This window comes from Drosophila serrata, unplaced genomic scaffold (assembly GCF_035046125.1).
Source record: "Drosophila serrata isolate PLE 108 unplaced genomic scaffold, ASM3504612v1 contig_302, whole genome shotgun sequence".
Taxonomy (NCBI): domain Eukaryota; kingdom Metazoa; phylum Arthropoda; class Insecta; order Diptera; family Drosophilidae; genus Drosophila; species Drosophila serrata.
The window spans coordinates 563,886-586,513 of record NW_028257200.1 but is presented as its reverse complement, the minus strand read 5'-3'; the positions used below and the strand labels follow the sequence as shown (position 1 = coordinate 586,513).

Here is a 22,628-nt window from a genome sequence, read left to right as displayed (position 1 = left end):
TCCTAATCAATTTTTGTTATATATTTATTGTTCTATAATTGGCTTTAATTTTTGTTTTTGATTGACAATCAAATTTATTGGCTGATTTCGAATTTGTCAATAATATAAATTATCTATAATATATTATATACTTATATACATTAAATATAGGTACATATATAAATTATCTCTAATAGCAACCTTTTTATTACGCAGTTTTAATAAATGAAATAAATACCCCAATTCGAAGTCATTTCTGGGGAAAATGAATTCCCTGTACTATCGTTTAAGAATGAAAACTTCTATGAAAGGTTCTCTGGTGTTAACCCCCTTTACCCCACGCAGTTTATTTCAAATTCTATTGTATCGATTTCAATAAAGATTACAAAGTCCAATAGGTGAACATTTCTTGACTATTCGTCATTCGTTTTGGCTATCGCTCGCTTCGACAGCACTTGTCATCAACTGCGGTAATTTGTTAAGCATTATAATCATAATTGAATGGGCTTGTTTATACATCGGACAGGCGAAGAGATAAAACCAGAAGCAAGTAAACAAAACTTATAGTGCTGAGTGCAATGGCTTTGTTTAAGTTTTATTTAATTACTTAATATCTTAATATTATTTGAGGTATTAAAAGATATTTGAACAGGGCATCACATATTGCTCATACGACACGTGGAACATTGGCAATATACCTTGGCTTATATTTTTACGGAATCCTATGGTAACATGTTCTTAAATATATATATATATTTTTTTTTAATTATAACTTTTAAAGTTATGAACATATTTTTGCTATGAACAGTAAGAAACTATGATGAGAAAATAACTATGGTCAGTCATAAACTATGAACATTAAGTAACTGTGAGCATTAAGTAACTCTGAAAAGTAAGTATGTATGACCACCAACTAACTATGATCAATAAGTATCTATGACCATTAAGTATGTATGAACAGTCACTAACTTTGAACACTAATAAACAATGACTTGCAACTTTTGAAACACAACACATTTCTGAGACTTGGCCGGCAGCAGTCACTTCGTTCCGGGGATGTGAGAACCAGTTGAGAATCACAGCACAAATGTGCGAGATGTGTTTTTGGATCAGCAATTAACTATGAGCAGTAATTAGCTATGAGCAGTAATTAAGTATGAGAAGAAAGTAACTATGGAACTATTTAACTCTGAACAGTAAGTATCAATGAACATTAAGTAACTATAATTAGTAAGTATCTATAAGCAGTTACTAACTATGATCAATAAGTATCTATGACCATTAAGTATGTATGAACAGTCACTAACTTTGAACACTAGTAAACAATGACTTGCAACTTTTGTAACACAACACATTTCTGAGACTTGGCTGGCAGCAGTCACTTCGTTCCGGGGATGTGAGAACCAGTTGAGAATCACAGCACAAATGTGCGAGATGTGTTTTTGGATCAGCAATTAACTATGAGCAGTAATTAGCTATGAGCAGTAATTAAGTATGAGCAGAAAGTAACTATGGAACTATTTAACTCTGAACAGTAAGGATCAATAAACATTAAGTAACTATAATTAGTAAGTATCTATAAGCAGTTACTAACTATGAACAGCAAGTATCTATGACAAGTAAGGATGTATGTATGATCAGTTACTAACTTTGAACACTAGTAAACAATGACTTGCAACTTTTGAAACACAACACATTTCTGAGACTTGGCTGGCAGCAGTCACTTCGTTCCGGGGATGTGAGAACCAGTTGAGAATCACAGCACAAATGTGCGAGATGTGTTTTTGGATCAGCAATTAACTATGAGCAGTAATTAGCTATGAGCAGTAATTAAGTATGAGCAGAAAGTAACTATGGAACTATTTAACTCTGAACAGTAAGGATCAATAAACATTAAGTAACTATAATTAGTAAGTATCTATAAGCAGTTACTAACTATGAATAGCAAGTATCTATGACAAGTAAGGATGTATGTATGATCAGTTACTAACTTTGAACACTAGTAAACAATGACTTGCAACTTTTGTAACACAACACATTTCTGATACTTGGCAGGCAGCAGTCACTTCGTTCCGGGGATGTGAGAACCAGTTGAGAATCACAGCACAAATGTGCGAGATGTGTTTTTGGATCAGCAATTAACTATGAGCAGTAATTAGCTATGAACAGTAATTAAGTATGAGAAGAAAGTAACTATGGAACTATTTAACTCTGAACAGTAAGTATCAATGAACATTAAGTAACTATAATTAGTAAGTATCTATAAGCAGTTACTAACTATGAATAGCAAGTATCTATGACAAGTAAGGATGTATGTATGATCAGTTACTAACTTTGAACACTAGTAAACAATGACTTGCAACTTTTGAAACACAACACATTTCTGAGACTTGGCTGGCAGCAGTCACTTCGTTCCGGGGATGTGAGAACCAGTTGAGAATCACAGCACAAATGTGCGAGATGTGTTTTTGGATCGCAATTAACTATGAGCAGTAATTAGCTATGAGCAGTAATTAAGTATGAGAAGAAAGTAACTATGGAACTATTTAACTCTGAACAGTAAGTATCAATGAACATTAAGTAACTATAATTAGTAAGTATCTATAAGCAGTTACTAACTATGAATAGCAAGTATCTATGACAAGTAAGTATGTATGTATGATCAGTTACTAACTTTGAACACTAGTAAACAATGACTTGCAACTTTTGAAACACAACACATTTCTGAGACTTGGCTGGCAGCAGTCACTTCGTTCCGGGGATGTGAGAACCAGTTGAGAATCACAGCACAAATGTGCGAGATGTGTTTTTGGATCAGCAATTAACTATGAGCAGTAATTAGCTATGAACAGTAATTAAATATAAGAAAGTAACTATGGAACTATTTAACTCTGAACAGTAAGGATCAATAAACATTAAGTAACTATAATCAGTAAGTATCTTTAAGCTTTAAGCTTTAAATAAATATATAGCTGCCATAGGAAAAATCGGAAAATTTTAAGAAAAAGTATTACAACTTTTCCAGTTTTCAACTGATTTTCATCAACTTTGATATAAGGGCCATATATAATAATCTAGAACTTTGTGTAAAATTTTATAAAAATGTGACGCCTATAACATAAAGCTGCCATACAAACAATTGTTAAAAATTGAGTAAAATGCAAATCGGCGAATGTAAGACTGTAATTATAAAATGTATAGTTGAATGAAATGAAATCAGGCATTACTTTATTGTTTTTTTTTAACTATAAAATATATATATATATTTATAGAAACACAAACACAGCGTGCCGAAGTTAGCTTCCTTTCTTGATTTATGTTATTGAGGGCATTACAAGGTGTTATATTACTCATCCGACATGTGGAACATTGAATTATATTTTATAAAAATTGTTTAAGTAATATTTTATGATATATAAGAATTTCTATGCATAAATTTAGATTAAATTTGTAAACCTCTCCTGGCTTACCCATTTTCCCCAGTCATTCGAATATTACTCATACGCCATGATGTACACATTTAAATACTATCCTGGCGGATTATCATGCTCTTAGCTCTCGGAATGACTTCAGTTCTTTACCTTTATCTGGCTGACACTCAATTTTGTTTAGACTCTCTAAACCCTCTCTACCCCCCTTGACTCTACTACGTCATTGCTGGCAGTAGATTATTGTGGCCTTAGCAAATTGTTTGGTGATAAGCGCGGGAGCAGCTCCAAGTGGCTGAAATAAATTTCAGGTCCCCAGGGGGACACCGAAATGGCACGTGCCAATGGAAACGCTGTTGGGTATCTGCTGGCGGTATCTGGGGTGTGACTTTCCCAAGTGGAGAACGATGTTGCTGCCAATCCTGCTAGTTGCACGTATTAATCCCCCCAAGACCTGCTTGCTGCTTTTCCCCCCAAAAGGAGAGCGAGTCCTTGGCGGAATGCAACGAACCTGTGAGGAAAGCTCAGTAAAAGTCGCGTATGAAAAGCGCAATTAGGATTATACTGTGAGTGCGGTTAGCAGGGAACCAGCCGGGGCATCTCAGCAGCTGGTCTAGCTCAGCTTTTGACCCAATTTCGGACGTCACTAAAGGAAAGTCCTAGATGTTGATACATGGAGAGAAATAAGTGCTGCAAATATATAAACTTATATTTACAGAAAACGAATGACAATTTTACACTTTCACAATTTTTCTTACTGTTTAATTGCTCGTAAAAGAACGTAGTGAAACCTAATACATAATTTCTTTTAGTACTGCATGTTATGTATTTAAAAATATATATTAATTTGCACTTTGCTGGTTTATTCTTTATGTAATTTAATTTTTTACATATACTACTTAAACAAAGACTTGAATTTTTCTTTCTCTCCAAAGAAAATGGTACAAGAAACCCCAGCTACATGACAGCAAAGACTTTTCACTTTCCTTTGGTTCTGCTGGCGGCGCATTAAAATTCCATTAAAGTCGCCGGCGGCAGCCAAAGGACACGGACACAGACATTGGACATTGGACATGGGACATGGGACATGGACAGTAAGCGTCATAAATTCCACACCGATAACGCGCCGTATGCGCAATGTCTAGCAATTTGTTACCAGTTGTGAGATGCGAGGTGAAACCAAGCAATCATCGTCAGCGGCGAACAATTTACAATGTTTGCCATGTTCCTTAGATAGGAGAAGCAGCAGCAGCATCGCTTTTCCAGCATTGCATTCCCTCGCTCGCTGACACTGATAATTCACTTGGCGATATATACACCATCGTGTATGGCACACCCGCACACACACACACACACTGCTGTTTGAACACATCGTTGACCTATATTTGGGCATCAATGAAATGCGAGCAGATGTGGCCAACAAAAGCAGCGCATTTTCTATGCTATTTATTGAGTGAGTTGAGTAAAAGCTTCAACTAGCCGCTTCGCTGGAGAAAAGCTACTGCCATGTCACTCTCTCTCTCTCTCTTTTTGTCTCTCTCTCTCTCTCCGATGAAGCTTTGTGACTGGAAGAGAAAGCTGCTATTCCCTAAAAGGTGAATTTTTCAAGAGATAAGATTATTTAGTGCTGAGGGACTATCTACACTAAGTAATGGGGAATAATAATAAAAGAAGCTTAAAAAATATATTTAAAGTATTAAATACATAAAGGAAAATGTCAAAATAATTTAAAGTCAATTTAAAAATAATAATGTAAAACAATATGGAAAAAATATAAAGTAAAGTAAAGTAAATAAAAGTATAACATATAAATTGGAAGATGAAAGGAAGCTAATTTCTGGAAGACAAAGATTATATACCCTTGGAGTTTGCAATAGAATTAGTTTTAGTTTTAGTTTTAGTTAGTTTTTTTTTTTTTTAGGTTTATAAATCTGCAACCTCAATAAAAAATGATAAAAAAATGAACATTTTTGCCAATTTGTGAAAATTTTAAAATTTTGATATTTTGAAAAATTTTCAAAATTTTTCTTTTGACTTTACATGACTAGATTAACTTGGCAGTTAATGCTGATCAAGAATATACATGATTTATAGGGTCCGTTACAAGCTACTGACTAAAATTATAATACTCTGCAAGGGTATAAAAGAAAATATATATTAAATCATGCAAACAAAAACAAATGCAAAGATTAACAAACTAAAAATACTACAAGTACTATATCTTTAAATTATTTCCATAAAGAAATATATCTTTAAAATATTAAAAAATAGTAAAAAAAATTACTAGTTAAGAAGGCAAATATTCTCCCAGAAATATATAAATTCAACAGCTGACTTGCTAAGGACTGAGATATTGAAGACACTGCCAGAAACTGATGGGACTCGCGGTGACTGGAAAGGGAAATCAGCTGGAGGAGTCCAGAAAGAGTGAAAAAGCGCTCGAGTTGGCCAGTGAGATGGGCAGAAAGGGTGTCAATGGAAATGCTCGGAATGGAATCTTATAGATACACTCGCTCTCTCCGAGAGTTTTCCTCTCACACTTTTCTCGAGGGAGAATGACGATGGCGGCTAGCGGCTGGCAACTTTTCAATCCAGTTCGAGTCAGCCAGCGGAGTGGACGTCATCCTTTTCAGTGTGTTGTTTTCACTCTCTCTGGAGATACTCTCGCGCGTCGCGAAGTTAATAGTGAAAATCGGTTTTAAAAATTTTACAAAAAATATATATAAATTTCAATTGAATCAAAAGTGAAGAATATTGGAAAATTGAGGAAAATTCCAGTAAATTTGATTACATTTTCGTCTCGCATTTGGTTGGCATTTAAAATGCCATAAATTATTTAAGGCATTTATTTTGATTCAGTTGTTGTTGCTGCTGCTGCTTGTCCCACAAAAACAGAAATTGTTTGCCCTCCAGGAGCGACAAAAACAACGAAGAGAGAGAGCACTGAGAGCCGACGGAGAGCCGAAAGGGAAGCCGAGGCACTCGGGACACCCAAAAACATCAGAGACGCCGAAGCTCAGTCAGTCGCGTGAGTACATTGCATCTGGCCGCACCAACGCAACGCATCTCGCATCCTCGAGATACATCCGCATCTGTGGGACACATCCGGATCATTGAGATACAATCGCGAGTGCAAATTGCAGCGGCCGCTTGTCAATTAATTGAATTCCAAATCCAAGACCATCCGAGGGTTCCCCAAATCGGTGGCGGAAAATTAACACAGAAGCCGAAGATTTCCACAGATTCAGCTCAAAGCTTTTCTCACCTTTTCCTGGTTACAGGTGAGTGCCATGACTCCTCGGTTAAATGCCGAAGGGAAAGGTGTAGAGCTGGGCCCTTTATGACCTATTTGGAAGTGAAGGGCTTTAAATGCAATTATTCGGCAAACCACAATGGATTTTCCTAAACCGAAAGTAATTAAGAGTTTAGAGAATTAGTCTAAAAGAAAACTTCCTGCTTTAGAAAACCCAAAATCTTTAAGCTGATTATTTTCAGAAGATTAAGGCAAGGTAAATGTTAATTTATAGTAAACAAATTATATGTACATCATCATAATATTTCTTATATATTATGAGCAATTATTATAATGTATCTGTAAAGCTATTCCATACTTGAGGAAAATTAATTATCATGAAATCCCATTTATATTTATTATTACTTTAAGGCTCTTACTCAAGGCTCTTAAAATATTTACATTTATTACATTTAAATTCTTTAGTCTATATAAACATTTTCCCAAAACAAAAGTTTCGCTAAAAAGAAAATGTATCAGCATAAAAATACTAGAAGAACCCTAAACTTAGTTTCCATAAAATATAAACAAAATGTAGAAGCTAAAAACGCAAAAACTTGAATTCAAGAAAACTTTAATGGATTTGTTTTTTGCCAAGACCGATGCAAGACTTTTCCTTAGTTTCTTTGTTGATTTCCACTTGAGAGCTGAAAACCCACTCCATTCGCTTGGGAGTTCAACAACTTTTTGTAGGAGCTTTCCACAACTTTGGCTCAATTCCGATTGCAATTTGCCAGCAATTCAGAGTAAATTTCATGTTCGTACCAGCATCCAGATTGCATGCGGGAATGATTATGAGCGCATATTACGCATACGCCCCGTTGAACAAAGGCGGATAGGGATGCTTGACTATATCCCAGACCATTTACCCTTTTCGTTAATTTGCTGAAATTGTCCCTAATGAGACAGTTAAAAGGCAATCGTCAGTGCAGTTCTGCTACCATTTATCCTTATTCATTCATTGAACGGAACCCTTGCGAAATGCGCTTGGCTAGCTTTGAATGTCTTTTCATTGCGCTCACCATTTCAATTCGAATGCATTCCACCGAAGGACATCTGCCAAGGCAGAAGGACTGCCAGCAGTCCAAAAGGAGGCCTTTTTTGCCTTGGCAGTACATTACTCAGTTTATGGCCGGATTATAGCCGTAAACCATTTGGAAGTTGGAAGCAAAACCAAGCCGGCAGGCAGCTAATGCTTGGTTCTCTTAACCATTCTAAGCATTTTGCCCAAAGGGCGACAACACAAAACCAAAGAAAAGGAAGCTGGAATTTCCCCAAAATAGACACTTGCTTTATTTTTACACTTTCTATACACTGGAGAAAAAACCGGGAAATATAAATAGGGACAGATAGAGTTGAAGTGGTTTCTTCAAGCTCAGAAGGTCAGCATTGTTATCACATTATTATACTTAAATTTCTCAATCATTAATGTTTTGAATAAATAAAAATAACTTCAAGACTTTCCCTCTGTGCATGTCCTTTAAGTTACCCATTTTCTTCACACTGTTAGACCGGAAAATACAAGAAAAGATACAAAAATTTTTGGCAGCAGTGAAAGGAAATTCAATTTGTTTGACCCATAAGGATATCCTTTAGGCCTTAAAGTCTTCCCGTTTACCTTTAGCTCTTTGCTTTTCCTTCAGTGCATATCAATTCCCTTAGTTAACCCCACACAAAAGCGATTTGTTTTCCGAATGTTTTTCCCATTTTATGTTACGTTTGCTACTTCCTAGTTTATTGTGTTTTGTGCAAACATTTTTATTCGATTGTTCGCTTTTTTCTCATTTGCTGATTTGATTCTCATGTTAATTTTGATCGCAGCGACGGATCGATACTTTTTTTATGGGTGGAGATAACATTTAAGTGCGCCCAAGTGTCGCCTACCATATTTCCGAAATTTATGCTAATTATGCAAACGCCTCTGCTGGCAGCAAACGCTGCGTATGCGTAATATTTTCAGCAATATTTCCAGCAAATATTTCCCTTTTGTTTTGACAAAGACAACAAAGGTCGTGGAGTGTGTGTGTGTGTGTGTTTTACTGAGATTTCCTAGGCACTGAGTCCAAAAATAGACAACTGAGCTCATGGATTGAAGGAAAAGTGGAGTGGCACTGAAGTCAAAGGAGGAAAAAAAATACTCTCCTTTACCATATTGAAATCCAAGAAGTTGCCTTGTTGAGGCAAAGTCTTGATTTTCGAGCGTTTTGATTTGACAGGACGCCCATTACTCATGACAATGGACCATCTTAACCCGCTCCTGGCCCCCACTTAACCCCACGAAGCTCCCTTGTATCGATAATATATTGTCTGCGCTGATTTATGCGTCGTATTCCTCTGGAAATGTTTATTTAGAGCCCCTTTTGTTTTTGGGGGGTGTTGCAGAGCCAGGGAATTAGTTCATTCTGCCATGTTGTTTGGCCACGCCCCGTCGCTCACTCCGCCCCCCGATTTGATGCTTGCTTTCTGTGTGTGTTGCTTTCAATTTGTTTGTTTATTTCACTTTTCCAAAAAGGTCAAAGTTGGCCACATTTTCCCTTCGCCCATGCGTGTTTGCAAGTGTGTGTCTGTGTGTTTTTGCGAGGCGTTTTTTGTGGGTGTGGGCGTGGCACTCGAAATTTTGTTTATGTGAGCTTCTCTGGCATTCATTAAAAGTCCAGCCAACGAGCCTGGAAACTTTGAAGAGATTATCGACTCGGCCGGTCATAATATTTATGGGGCGGCCTGCAAAAAAAGGTCAGGGTTTGACCTTTGAAAGCAACCAAAAAAAAAGTGGCCCCAATTTTACAAATGACAATAACACATGATCTGCGATAAGAAAATTGAAATCAAAGACAACACACCCTCGAGGAAATATTTTCTTATCGAGAGGGGGCGGGGCCTGACATTTTACAAATGCCAGCAATAAAATTAACTTAAATAACGTTTATTCTGCGCATCGAATTTCACTCGCAAGGCGGTTGTTAAAGCCAGGCGATGGAAAGTAGGGGGAAAAAGTGGGGGAGGCAGCCTTGTGATGGTAAATGACTTTGACAAGCAGGCGGAAAACTCGTGAAGAGGGTAAAGGAAAATTCTGGGAAAAAATCAGAGAGTAGCTAGTGAATACTCTTTCTAGTTGAAAGTGATTGCTGCTCTTTAAATTTCGATTATAAATCTATTTTCTTTTATATAATTTGTACATTGATTCAATATATATTACCAAAAATTTCGAGATCCCCGGAACAAGTGTTCCCCTCTTCTTCTACATATTTTCCTCATACCCTTATGTATATCCATAGTAAACTATATTTTTATATAGTTATTTTTATATGTACACTTAAGGGTTGCTCTACCCCCTTTGGCACTTGCATTATAGGGAATGGAATCTATCATGTGTGCTCTCATCATCGATATGACAGCTCTCCCCCAGCGACGCCTCTTGGGTGAGTTATTATAACCTCAAGGCAATTCCCCTTCCGTCGTAAGTCGTGGAATATGCAAATGCTTCTTGTGTCAACTCATTGACAGCACACGGCAATATAATTCAAATTTATGTGAACCTGAAATCGTTGCGAATGTGCAGCGTTGGCGAAAAAAAAGTGGTAAGGAGGCGGCTCATTTGCATCCCTTTTGCAGGAAAACTAATTATAAAGTTGCACAGGAAGCTTTGTTTCAGGGGAAAGGGAAGGAAATTTAAACTAAACTTTAAACTAAACTTTAAACCAAACTTGAAACCAAACTTTAAACGTAACTTCAAACTAACCTCAGAAATGCGCTGCAAAGAAGGCAGCACTTTTTGCTAGTTGTCTTGATATAAATCCCCCATAAATAATCTTTAACCAGATTATTGCTATTTAAATCGATCGAAATAAGTTCGTAATTAATGTACAGGGAATTCAACTGTTCAGTTATTCTTTTTTTTTTTTTTTTTGCATATATCTCCTCGAGTGAACAATTACGAATTCAATTAACAATCAATTTGCATAACAAACGAGCAAGGCAAACAATTAAGAGTATACATATTTGTTTCCACAAATATGTTTATTTATTTAATTGTACGACCTGAACACATACTTATATACACACACCCGCAGGGTAATCCTTCTAGCAGGGCTAGCACGTGTATGTGTGTGTGTTTGTGGATATTGGTTCGACATGCGAACAACTTCCGTTTCCGGTGCTCGAAACTGAAACACAAATCATATTTCCGCTTTGCATTGGCAGCTCCTCCCCTAAATACAAAAAAAAGGCGAGACCGAAGCGGTTATGTCAGGTAAATGGCACAAATTTGCTGCCAATTTGCGACTAATTGCGAACAGCACAAAACCTCCCAAACAATAAGCACACACACAAAAACACATTCGTTTAATTGCAAAATGAAACATGGCGCTTGCATTTGAAATGCGCATTTCCGGTCCAGTATGGTACGCTTCGCTTCCCTGTTGCACGGGGACAGTTTCATTTATTCATTAGCTAGCCGGGGCCCAACAACTTTCCCCGGGGTGAGAGTCCTCTTTTGTCCTACTTTAACCCAATCCTCACAAAAAAATAAGCAAGGGGAAAAAGCAAACAGAAAAACCTCAGCATGGAGCTTTCAACAGTTGCCGCTGCAGGTGGCAACTTTTCACTCTGTGCTCGATGGTTGGGTGGAAATAAGGTAATACACAGACATCTGTATAAACAGAATGTTGAGGATTTTCCAACAAATAAAATATATTTCAACTATAATAAAGAACTATGCTTGATTATGCCTAATAATTAAAGTTAATTGAAGTTATTAGGAAGTTTTCTTTGATATTTATTGAGCTATATCAAAATACTATATATATTTCTATATTTACTTTTCCCTAGTTTCTCTTTGTGTAACATTTTGTGAAAAAACAGCCGAGTTAAGCAGGTGAGCCGCATTTTGGCGACATTATTACGATGTGCGGCGTTGTTGGTTCTGGCCATGTTGTCCTGTCATTGGCTTAACAGCTAATGGACTCAAATGGCACTTGCGGTGTCCTCTTCTTTCCTTCGTTCTCATTCCTCCCCCCAAGGATCCTGGTTTCATGGCCTCTTTTGGTCAATCATCGTTTGTCTTGCGTTTTCGGCTTAACTGGGATTCGCATGCTGGCAATCATAATCAAAATGGCCCACAGTTCGAGGACGCTTTACTCTTTCGTGTAGGAATGAACCCAGTTTTCAATGAAATCATAAAAGGCAGAAGGCTCGACAAAGGAAACTGGATATATCACACACAAAGGCAATGCTAAAGGGCATCACCGGGACCGCAAACCGCAGCTTAGCATGCACCAGGACAAGACCACACCTACCTCTAAGAGTATTCAGGTCACACCCTCATACACTTGTAAAAATGTGTAGAAATATAAGTGATAAATACTTTATAGTTTTTCTTAGATTTTTCAAGAGTTGGAAAACGTTTTTCCCCCAGTGTTCCACTGCTGTCTCAATAAGCAAAATGTCAAATTGTGGTCGCATGTTATGACCAAAAGACCCTCCCAGGGGTTTGCATATGCAAATGAATTTGTGTGCAAATGCAAGTTTATTGTAATTTCTGGCATAATTACTTATCCAACAGAGAGAGATAATGGAAACTAAAACATAGCTTGGGGATGGCTCAAGTCAACGAGAGAGGACATTCATTTGCATAATCCTCAACCTAACAGAGCGAAAGGGGACAGGAATTAGCTCTCAAACTGCATTGGATTATCAGGTGTTCTTCACAAATATCCAACGAAAAGTGTTCGATTTCTTTACCAACCGATTGAAGTTTGAGCTATTTGCTGTTTAAGTGCTTTAATTAAAACTCTCTGGCTTTCTAGATACATTTCGTATGCAAGAGCTCAACTGTTTAATCGATTGAGAATTGAGAAGTTTACTCAGTGTGCCAGCTGAGACTATATAAACAGTGGCTATCCGAAAGGAATTCAGCAATGGGATTGAGTGTCGCACTTTCCCAGGACTTTCCCACACAGTTGACTTAACATTTCAGCTTCGGCATTGAAGATAAACCGTCTTTGCCTTCATTGAGTCATTGCGGAATCTCAAATAGCCACTAAGTTGGCTGTTATTGAAAAGTGATAGCCTGGCAGGAGCTAGGAAAACCGCAACGACAAAAAAAAAATAAAGCAGAGCCAAGTACCAGGGGTCAGGATAATTCCTGTGGACAAGCAAAGCGACCAAACTGAGTGACAAGCCACCGAGGCTAGACAAAGAGTAATGCGGGGGGCAAAATGTCAGGGAAATCGAGGGTAATTTAATTATGCAAAAGCAGCATGGACATGGCAGTCGGGCGTCCGCCGTAAACGGTCCTTTGCGCATCGTTTGCCAATAGAAAGGACACACAGGACACAGGACAGAGGGCAGAGGACGGAGGACCAATCATTAATCATTTATGCAGAGACGTGTATCTGCGTGTGTGCGGCTGGCTAGTCTCCTTATTAATTGGATACGTTTCAGGCACGCAAATCACTAGCACTTGGAAAAAATTAAACACAAAAAAGGGTATCTTTTGAACTCCTCTCTGAGAGATATTTGAAGTCAAAGTTAAGAGGATTAAATATATAAAATATACTCCAAAGTGCCTTTAAACAACTGAAACTTGTTCCACTTAAATAATTATAATATTTGATATACTTCAGCTCTCCAAATAACTTGTTTTTGGTAGAGATTAGTAATATAAACTATTTTCTCTCAGTGCTTTATACCACAAGTGAAGGATAAACACACGTGCACGTGTGACCATTGTCAAGCGATTTATGCACAGGGCTTCAAGCGTTTATCTCACCACAAAATTGAATGCATAATACATGAATAGATTTTAATCAGTTGTCAATCAAAGTAATTGACAACAACAGTAATTAACTGTCAGCAAACAGTGCTAAGTAGTTAACAGTAGTTCCAGGCCTCGTCATAATTGTTGACTATCCGCAAGGCAATCTGTAAAGAGTTCCCCCAGCCACTTAACACTATGCTCCATGGCAGCTCATTTAAGGGATTATAAATGTGTGTGTGGTAGTAAAATTAACTGGTTAAACGTGGTAACACAGTTTTTAATGTGGGTCACAGGGCTTAAAAGCTGACTGAATCCGATCTACAAGTTTTTATTGACTATTAATATTATGGTTGATTTATAATAGAAAGTTTTGGTTAACAATGAATTCGTGATTTGTTAAGACAAACATAAATTATAGATCGTAAAAAAATAGTTTCAATAGAATTAAAGCATTTTAACGAGTAAATAAAAAAGATTAGTTTTGGTTAGCTGTAAATGCTTACATTTACATTTAGATATCCCATCTTATTGAGAATTTAATTCTTTCCTATTCAGACTAAACTATTTATGGAGGCTTTAATGCAAAAATAAATTTGTAATTGCACAGAATAGAAAAGAAAATATGTATCAAAAGAGTGAGGATATAAATCTATTGTTTTCCATTCCATAAAATATCAAGAATATTTTCTGTATAATTCCCAAAAACTCATTTAAATCCTTGTGCTATATATATATCTATTTCCATCCTTCATCCTTCAGGTCAATCTTAAAATCCTAGTGTTGATTTATGCCAACTCAGACGTTGATTCAAACCCATTTGCATATCATCAGTCAACGGTTCACAGCAGCTAACAATTATCCCATTGCCAGTCATAATTCTCCGCAGTGTTCCAGAGCAATTTGTTCGGCGGATTGCCGCGAAAACAAAAGGACACACTGCTGACAACTGTCAACATCTTTTGACTGAATGACTAAAGGACTAAAGGACCGAAGGACCGAAGGACTCACGTTGTCGGCCGAATGATCAAAGTTGGTTTCGTTGTTCGCTGCGGTTTTCGACCATTATGGGGATTAATTGAGGCATTGTCTACAGACCGGGCTCCCTTTCGGTATCTTGGGGCATATGTCAATGACGTCAGCACTTAGTGTGATGATTTCCCAGGGAAATGACACCCATTTCCCGCTCTCTCTCTCTCAACCCTCTTGGTATTCGCTAATTAACTGGAGAGAGAGCGAGAAGAGGAAATGTGCCGACTGGCAGCCGGAATTGGTTAATTAATCTCTTTACCGGCAGCGAAACCGAAACTGGAACCCAAAAAAAGCATTTCAGCCGCATTTTGGTGGCACTTCCGTTCTTTCTTGGCCAAAATGTGTGTCAGGGCTGAAATGTTTCTGCGGGGAGGATAGGCGGTGTCCTTGGACAATATTTGCATGCAAATCGGAGTGGTGAATGCCAGACGACAGGACAAGCAAACAGAACCACAAATCGCAGAAATCCTTCTTGGCACTATAAACTTATTTCTTACTTTCTTTTTTTTTTACGTCGCAGCCGACATTTCCGCCAAAACTTTTCAATTTTGACAGAAAATAACAGCGAACACAGAAGGAGAAGCCTCCTCCCTCACTCTCTCTTTGAAGGTTTATAGGGCTTTCTGTTTGTCCCATAAAATAATAAAAACGTGTGAGCAACTCAAAGAGATTTCTGCTGAATTCAATTTTCCTTGGCATCAGAAAAAAAATAAAACCAAAGGAGCAAAACGCAGACGGCGGCGTGAAGAAAACAAACAGAGCCCCAGAAAGGACATGTCCCGATTGTTTGGGGATTTTGGGCGCTTTTTTTCGGTGTGTCTGCTGGGATGACATTTTAATAAAAATAAATTCGATCAACACTTTTGTTTGCTCGGTTTCGCTTTCCCCACACACATTCGATGCGATGCCTGTGGCTGACGATTTTTCCGCATATGAATAATATTTATTTAAGCCAGCAGCACAGCGAGATAACACCGGACAATGGAAATAAATATTTCTAATAAAATTCCGGGTTATGAACTGAAAACAAAAATGAAAATGTCGAATTTCACTGGGAATTGGACAATAGAATTAGAATATTATTTTCACAGAATAATTAAATGTCACAAACTTGCCATGACTAAAAAAGAAAATAACAAAATTCAAAGAATAACTAACAATTATTAAAAGTTTTTATATATACTTTCTTAACTGATGGTCGTAAAGTATAGCCAAGATTTTATGATTAGATTTAACAATTAAATGTACAAAATATTGAGGCTCTTTCAGTACTATATTATAGCTTTCCTTGAAAGTAACTTTTGTGGTTTTTAACTCTCTCCAAATCACGTTTAAAAACTCTCTTCTTATATGTACCTTTGCAGAGTATTATAATTAAGGTCAAAAAGTTTTTACTCTATGAAGGATTTATTACCGACCCTATAAGTTATATAGTGACATATTCACAAATTCTGTTATGTTCCAAGAAATATGAATCTGCAGCGTAGGCGATCCCACGCTGAACCAATGTAAACAATCCACATCCGGAGCAAGCAATGCTCCTTCTCAATAACATAAATAATTCTTCAATCAATATCCCAAGCGGGCGATCTCGCTCCCCAACTTTTGTAAACAAAGGGCAGTAGAAGTAAGATTTTTGTCACATTAATTTAGTCTTAAGCTGAGATCAATTGAATAAAGACGTGAAGCGGAATATTCGTTTGTTTTAATTCAACTTAGCGTTGTCCTTAGTCAACTGACGGGACATTAGTTCGACTCACAATATTAAAACACTTCACTATTTATATATTCTTGATCAGCATTAACAGCCGAGTGGATTAAGTCATGTCCGGTCAAAAAATAAATTTTCCAAAATTTGTTCAAAATTTTATAAGGGGTTATATGTTAAATGTTCAAAAAATTTTAATTCTTTAAAAAAATAACTAAAATAGAAAAGCTTTCCGAATTAAAATGTAATGCTTTTTTGAGTAAGTAATGAATTTTTTTAACTTGGATTTGTCGATAAATTAGTACTATAAAAATATCGATAAATATCGATTCAAGAAATGCGAAAATTTTAAGCTTATTTATGTTTGATTTCCATTTAGATTCTATATTTCAATTGCAAATTTCAGGGGTATATAAACTTGGCCTTCCCAAAGTTAGTTTCCTTTTTTTTCAGATATAAATCGTAATATATGGTTAGTCCCTTGAAAAGTAACCTCCATCTATGCAGTTTTTTTATATATGCCTCTGTTCGACTGTCGTCGGGTTTGGACTTCCTGGCTTCCTTTGGGGCTCCTTGGCAATTACAAATGTCACCTTCCACATAAACACATTGTTGTGCAATCAAACGGACCGTAAATAACAGAAACCAACCGAATTTACGAGGCATCCGATTCGGGCGAGGGCATTGGGCGGCGGTGTTTCTGCACTTCCGTTGCATGTCCGTCTTCGTTCGCTTTTATTACATCCGGTTTGGGTGGGGGGGAGGGTAGGTGAAAGGTGAAAGTTGGAGCGGAGGCGACCAAACATGGCCATGGAGTCCGGTCAGTACGCAGATGGTGACTCTTTGTCATTACCACGTAGCTGGAACATTAAAAACGCATTTCAAGCCCGATGTGGGGTCAATTTTTTTGCGGTACGAACCAAAGTCAAATTCTTAAAGCTTGGGCACTTAAAAAAATATATATTAAAATGAAAGAATATAAAATAAAATTTAGTACCCATTAACCATAAATTAAGTTGTAAATTTTTGACACATTATCACATCGTAAAAGTATAAAGATTTAAAGTGCAATTTAACACCTAAAGGAGTACTTAATATTCGCCTCTAGTTCATATTTAAAATTAGTTAATTATCGTTAGTACATTTCTTGTTGAGTTTAAGATTATATAGCTTTATTTTTTATCTTAGCTTCCCTCAAATTGTTCTTTGTGTACAAGAGCTTTCCTCCCTCACTCGCATTTTCCTGGCTTTTCTTTTATTTTTCGCTCTTCCTCATTGCTTTCTGGCCTGCAATCAATTTTATTGATTTGAATTCGCATTTGATTGCATTTCGCAATTTCACTCAAGTTTCACTCTCTTTAATTACGTTTTTTTTTTTGTGGAATTTAATTTGCCAACTGATAGAAATACTTCCACAGATGAACTCCTCCCACACAAACACACTCGCAGATAAATACTAGGAAAATTCACACATACTTTTCGGGGCGAATAGCCGGCGTCCATTTTCCACGCCGAGTTGTGCGGAACTGACAGAGAATAGTATACTAATACTATATGGCGATGGGCCCCACAGGCCGATTTGTTTATTTATTTGCTTGCCACATTACCTAGTTTTCCCCCAATGCGTTGCTTTTCGTTTTGTTTTTTCCTGCATGCCGCTTGGTCGCTTTTCTTGGCCATTACCATGGCCATTGGTCTGCGGAAATGGAGGAAAATGCGAGAGATGAGCCGTAAGAAATGGCTAATGCGAGAGAACTAAATGCGAGGAAAGCATTTTCACACCCCATCAGAGCTGCACCTAAATGCTCGATAAAATGTCACCAGACGGAGTCTCAGAGATTATTTTAGGGATATATGATATCTTGAGGAAATTGTTTACAAAACTAAGGATTAAAATGCATGAAAAAGAAAGGAAACGATCTATAGAAGAGCTCTTGAGAATACTTATTCTAAAGCATTACATTTTAATATAAACTAAGGTCTTTAAACCTTAATCAACTCTAAACAAAATGTAGCCCGTTTCCTTAAAAACTAAAAATCTAGCACAGGAAGCACTTTGCTTTTCGGAAAACCCAACTAATATAACCTCTTAAAGACTAAGTGCTCCTAATTATCCCCCTCCAAAAACTACCAACTTCCTTTCCATTTCTCTCTCTCTCTCCAGAGTCGCATTATATTTTGTACCAATTACGTTTCGTAATGCCATTCCATTGACACTTAGCTCAACACAAAACTGGAAGTAGAACGTAATGGCTTAATTAATATTATTAAACCAACAGTTCTCGCTGCTGCTCGCCAATGAATGACCTTCTAATTAATGTTTTTGCAAGCGATAATCATGATATTTCGCAGCATGGCATGCCACGCCCCCTCCCCACACACACTCTTAACGCCCATTTGCACGCATCAAATTGAGCGACAACGAATTTCTAAGCGAAAACTTTTCGCCGTGCCGCCAAATTATGAGTTTACACGCAACAGCAGAGGAGGTAAGAGTGTGAGAGCCTTGAAAGTTTTCACTTGCCACTTGCACCCCCTCGAGAAATGGGTGCGGTTTTTCCATATACAGGAAGAAAAATCAAGAAAATTTCATAGAGGAAACTAGTCTTAATTGTTTATAGTAGATACTTTAAATCAAATGGGAGATACTTAAAATCAAATATAGAAGAAAAGAAAGAAAATAGGATCATAATCTTATATGTTAAAAAGCCTTTCAATAACTTAAACATGCTAAAAATCGACTACAATGCTTACTTAATTTAAAACAAACAAGTAAACATGATTTCTAGATCATTTTTCCGCAGCGTTAACTCCTCCATAAAAGAATCTAGTCTTAATTGTTTATAACTTTATATGGTAGATACGTTTAAAAGTAGATATAGAAAATGTAAATACTTTACAGCAATTAAATGAGAATTTAAGACTTTATGAAGCCTTAAAATAACTTTAATATGCTAAAAATCTTCTACAATGTTTACTTAATTTAAAAGAAACAAGTAAACCTAATTTCTAGATAATTTTCCCGCAGTGTTAGTTCCTCCAAAGGATCACATTTCGAAGGGGAAAAAAGATTTGATTTGACTGGCGTTGAGACAAATCACGTTGACTGGCTCAACATGACAGGGACCCAAGACCTCCTAGGACCTCCACCCAATTCCTGTCCTGTCTCCTGCCAAGGGCGAAAGCGATGATAAATGAACCCGCTGAAAGTGACACTGATTTTTGGTCAGCTGCAGTTGATTTCCACACGAAGCATGCACACGTTGCGTATGAGTAATGTCCTTGTCGTCAGCCTTACCGATTTCCAAACCCATTTTGGCCCTTATTTGATTTCCGCTTCGTGTGTGAGTACAAGTGTGTGGCTGTCGCATTATTGACAATTTTATTAGGCCATTTTTGTTTGCCTGTTTATAATGCCGCCCGCATAAAGTAAACTCGTTAATTTCATAACATATGCCAACACATTTGGTGATTCGAGGGGAAGTTGTGTATGAAAGTGGTGTGGGCTCTGTGTGTTTGACGATGTGTTTGTTGATGGGACGTTGACAGTATTCATGTGTGTGGCATAAAAACGACATCAGAGCCTGGGGAATAAAAGGCAAATGTGGCGACTGCAGTCGTTGATCGTTTGTCATCAAGCTTGATTACCTGATTTTGCGGCTACTGGATTTCTAATTGCTAATTTCGTTTTATTGAAATGAAAATACAAGCTTAACGACCTTTTTTTCGAGCAGCAGGAAATGAGATATTTTCATGTGAAATTAACTAGTTTTTGTGAAAGATGTTTAAGTAGTTTTAAAAAGGTTTATGAAAAGTATTAAATACAGAAACTCTTACAGTTTCTAAAACCAGTTACAGATGTTTTCTTATTGATTTCTCTTCTTGATATTTTCCAAATTTAACTTCCATCACATCCTATAAAACCTTATCACCTATAAACAAACTGCAATCCAAAGCAAATCCGATTTTCGCTTTATCAATTTCAAACAGGAATGACCTCCATTGGAACATTTGTACGCATTACACTTAAAATCAATGCTCCCTTCACTCGGTTTGCCTCTTAAACTACATTTTCTTTTACTATTTCTGCATAATTTTGCCGTTTTGGGTTTTTGGAGAGTGGAAAATCCATTTATGCAATGCACGCAAGTGCCACTATGCAAATTTAACGCCACTAGAGCCTTGCAGAGAAAATAAGGAACAAAAAAAAAGAGAATACATTGATTACACTTCAAGAGTCAGTTGGTAGAATTTGCATATTTTTTTGTACAGGAAATATACAGAATCGATATATCAGGTCAAGTGGAAAGGGGACCAGGAGTTATTGAATGAGAGGGAGGATCAATATATCAAAATCAAGCCTCATTTACAATAGTTCTTTCTTTAGATATTAATTTGTGACCAATAAATTTTTTATAGAATTTATATAACTTAAAGTAAAAAGAGTTTTCTTTACGCCTTGTAAGTTTTCTTTTATAGTTTTAGGTCAAAAGTTTTTTGGCAAAATACACGAAAAAGTTTTTTCATTTCAACCATATATTTCCATTAGAATTTGTGTAAACAAATAAATGTCAAGGAGTCGCCAAATATATGTAAAACACAACTTTAGTCAAAGATTATAGTTTTGAAAAGAAAAGAAACCGAATTGAATATACTTTACAATTGAATTAAGGGATCGAATTGAAAATCGATCATAACTAAACTTAAATTATTCGCACTTGAACCGATATTTATCGTTTTTTTTTATAGGTCTATTTTATCGACAAATCCAAGTTAAAGAATCTCAGAAATAAGCCAAAAATGCATTAATTTTAATTTGGAAAGCTTTTCTATGTTAGTTTTTGTCGGGGTAATAAATCTGCAAGCTCAATTTAATCCCTTATAAAATTTTGAAATTTTGAAAAAATTAAAAGAAAAAAATGTTTTCTTCCGGAGTTGGCTAGATAGACTCGGCTGTTGGTTCTGGTCAAGTATATATATGATTTATAGGGTCGGAAATGACTCCTTCACAGCGTTACAAGCTTCTGAATATAATTATAATACCCTTCCAAGGTAATAGAAATACCTTCAGCAACATTAACTTAACTTTAGTTAGGGTTTAAGAAAATATATGAGCTATATGTATTTTATTACATAAAACCTTGTCAAATCTTATACCTCTAGTTTTCCTACATCAAATTCCTCAAAATATATTGTAAATTCCAAAAGTTTTTGCCTTGTCTTGCATAAATTAGGAGCCACAGCAGGTTATTTAAGTCAATTTGAATCAGTTAGAACAAAGTAAAAACTTTAGCCTCATGTTTCAAGTATTTATTTTCAGTTTTCCTTAAAAGTTTTTGAGCAAAAATGTAGTAAAAGTCGACCTAACTGTGCCGTTTACCTACCACGCTCCTAAATTTTTCCTACATAAATTAATGTCAAACAGTGTGCCATATGCCCATAAAAGTGTACTTTGTTTTATTCCCCCAAAAAGTTCAAAGTTCAGACGCGTGTCCCGTGGAACCTGACTTTCTGACTGACTGACAAATATCCGGGGAGAAATCAACAGTTTGCCATTTGCCATTTACCCTACGTCCTGCGGAAATGCCAAAAGTAAGCGAAAAGCGTTTAAGCCAAAAGATGTCTTTCTACTTTCGCTCTTCATATTTTTCGGACCCTCTCCAATGACATTAATTGCGAAGGCGGCAAACGGCGTCCACTAAGACATTGAGAACGCTCCATTGAACAAGTCCTTGTAAATCAAACGCAATGAGTCGCTCTGAATCTGGGATGGCAACTTTTGCCAGGACATCCGCCCACGAAATATCCAGCTCCAATCTGAACAAAGTGCTCTTAAAATTCGATGAGCTGAGCTAATCGCGTTCACTGTTGGCCCAGCTGAGCTCACTCAATCAACGGAGTGGGCGGCATTGTTGGCTATTTTGGCAATTATATTCGGGCCAAGAACAAATCAATAAATGTGTAATTACAGGAACAGGACTTTGGGAAATGTGCCGATTAACGAGGCAACAAGAATTTTGGGGGCTAATCAAAACAGAAGCAGAAGTAGTCAGTAAGATTTCTGCTGTTAAGGTTAAGAGAGAGAGATTTCTTTTCCTTACTTTGAGTAACTTCTGGGCAACACTTGAAGAAAATATATGATTAATTGCTTTGAATATATAAAGATTAATCCCAGATATATATACATTAATTAGTTACATCTTTGCTTACTCGAAATATATAAATTTCAATGAAGTTTTTCATTCTATTGCCTCATAGATATATACTACAAAATATTCTAGATATTTCCCTCTGTGTAACTACATTTTAACATCTTCTGTAATCTAATCCGTTTTTCGCAACTAACTCCAAGTCTCAGGATAAACTTTGAGATACGAGTATGCAAACAATATTTCCGCTGGAAGCTTTTGCAGAAACTTGCCAATCCGATACTTT

The 22,628-nt window shown here is 36.6% G+C and overlaps 1 protein-coding gene across 15 annotated transcripts in view; it reads left to right on the top strand.

The window, feature by feature from the left end:
• The first annotated feature begins 5,994 nt into the window (after positions 1-5,994).
• Positions 5,995-22,628, top strand: part of Slob (Slowpoke binding protein) — a 41,438-nt gene continuing 24,804 nt past the window's right edge. For 10 of the 15 annotated variants that reach the window (XM_086837159.1, XM_086837158.1, XM_020950791.2 and 7 more), the window contains exon 1: positions 5,995-6,688. The gene's annotated coding sequence lies outside the window, so the exon portion shown is untranslated. The remainder of the gene's footprint in view (positions 6,689-22,628) is intronic. The other 5 variants (XM_086837156.1, XM_086837171.1, XM_086837155.1 and 2 more) reach the window with 4 other exon arrangements.